This window comes from Protopterus annectens, chromosome 8.part0, assembly GCF_019279795.1.
Source record: "Protopterus annectens isolate FY-2018-M chromosome 8.part0, PAN1.0, whole genome shotgun sequence".
Classification (NCBI taxonomy): domain Eukaryota; kingdom Metazoa; phylum Chordata; order Ceratodontiformes; family Protopteridae; genus Protopterus; species Protopterus annectens.
In genome coordinates, this window is record NC_056741.1 from 2,703,137 (window position 1) to 2,705,700 (window position 2,564).

The window sequence follows — 2,564 nt, forward strand, 5'->3', positions numbered from 1 at the left end:
GCCTGTCTTGGTCTCAAGTTTCTTTCAGTGTACGTATGATGTGCCCATTGTGTACAAGTATGGTTTTACATAAAATTTTCTGTCTCTTGTGCTGGAATGTTTGCCTGGTTACCGTAGTCTAATGGTTTACTCACTTTAAAGGGGAACACTGGTATATGGTGTGAGAACTCATTACAGGCAGTCATTTAATGTCCACTTGTCCAGTGTAACTGAAGGGCATGAACACAAGTGGAAGGTAACAGTCCTATAAACAGAGACGCTTAAGACTATTTCCCTTTTTGTATGGTAGTGTGAAGTTAGAGCTGGTATATAAAATTTTTATTTATTTATTTTGCATTTGTTGACCGGGCTAGTCATACTGGATATATGTCCATTTTCAGTAGAGGCCCGGGGAGATAAGCTCCGAATGAAAAAAAATAACAGTAACAAAACCATGTATACAAATTAAGGTAAACAATGCACAAAGACGGGTACATTAGTGAGAAATAATCAAAGCGGTCAGAAGCAGCAGATAATGTGGTGGGCACTACACTCCCCCTCCAAGAAAATGCTCGTGTACCACAAGTTGCAGTTTGTCACCTTGAAAGCAAAATAGTTGAGTCATTAGTCTTTTTATAAGCTGGCTTTTGACAAGCTCAAATGTCAGAGATTTTGACCGTTAAAACTCAAATGTGTTTTTCAAAGTGGATTTTAAATATATGGACAAAATTCATTTACAGCCTTCCATATACGACAGAATAAAATTTGGTGATATTATAAGAAGTATTTCATTCATTTAAATATATATGAAAAGTTTGCTTTATAATTTTTATAGCCACAAATGTATTTTTCCTGCTGCAGAACAAGAGGAAGCAAAGGAAAAACGTTGAAAGCCTCACAGGAAAGTAAATTCTCTGCAATTTTTCATAAGAAACTATCACTTAGGAAGCACCTAAGTGAATAAGGTAAATAATACAATAAACAATAGAAATTAATCAGAAGCACATTTCTAATGAGAAAAACATCTAGAGATCCCAAACACGCTATATTTGACAGGATGTGATATCAGTAATATAATTTTGCAATGGAAGTGAGAAACCATGTTCAATAACTTAGCTACAGCTCTGAGTACTTGAATGGATGACAGACTAAAAGCATTCCTACTGTGGATGCTACTATGACGTGTAATGAGGATATATTTTTGGCATTCACACAAGAGTAAGATCAGATGATCGATTTCAGGATGTACTAAACAACCAAGCAGTCAGTGCAAGGCAAGGACATTTGTTGAATGTTTGATGCACCAGTGCAGAAGGAAGATTTGATTGCTAAATCACACTTGTTGTTTTGCATGATCACTGCCGTTTCCTGCTTTTTTTGTGGATTTCACTGTAGTTTTGTAAAATTGTTCTTCCTCTTTTACTCCTGTAAGAATACATTGAAATTATCTTCAGCAAGGATTTCCAGCTAGTTGTTTAAATGGTTTGTGGTACATTTCACTTGTGGGTCTCCTACTGTGTTTTTATATTCGAAGGACTGGGTTTATTCATCTTGTGGCAGGATGTATTTGCCTAGTATGTCTGAGTTGGGAAACACAAAAAAGGTCATAGTGTGGTTGTTTTATTGGCCAGAGGGCTCATAAGTAAGTTTTATGTTTTTTTTTCTGTGCTGCTATAAATTTGACACATTTGTGTGGATCTGCTCACCTCACAGCAGCAGTTAGCACTGCTTGTACACTAGCAAACACCTAGAAAGCAAATGTTCCCTACAGGGCAGTCCATAAAACCATATCCTGTAAAGCAATAAATATAGAGCAAGTAGTTTGTGTGTCAAGAAGCTTAGATAGCTAATTGGGCATTGAGTGACAGTACGTATAGATTTAATAGAATTTCGTATTATGTACATATTAAAATTGGTAGAATTTAGTACTGCTTAGCATAGTCTGCCCCAATAAATCACCCTTATTAGTCTACAACAACAAAGCACAGTTAATAGCCTTATAACCCCAATACACAGCCCCCTAGTAGCTCGCCATTCAAAGGACTGGACAGCATGGATATGCAATTTCCTAACTTCTCTGCAGGCAGCTTGGTGAATATGGGCATCTTAAGACAATGTAATTGCCTCATGTTTGGTGACAACCACTTAATCCTTAAAGAAACAGACACATTATGTGACAAGTGTACTTAAACAATGACACTAGGGGCTAAACTCTCGCATACAAGCACGCATCAGGTTGTTGCAAGCATGCACACAACATCTGTCTTAGACAGTACACAACATATACATAGACTAAGGTATGCTAAGTCACTTACAACCGCTCTATCTTCCTAAGCAATGATTTCTTAGACAGCCGATTGGCAAAGCTATGCCTCAGAATGCCCAAAGGCACTCAGAAAAAAAGCACGTGACTCCACATGTACAGTCACAAAGCCCCTAAAGAAAGTGAACACACCTCCCAAGACTGTCATCATAGGGACTCTATTCTAAGACATACTGATGCCCCTCTAACCAGGCTGAACGAGGAGAAGATGAATGTTAGTTACTTATCTGGAGCTAGAATATACCATAGATTCATAGGTAGG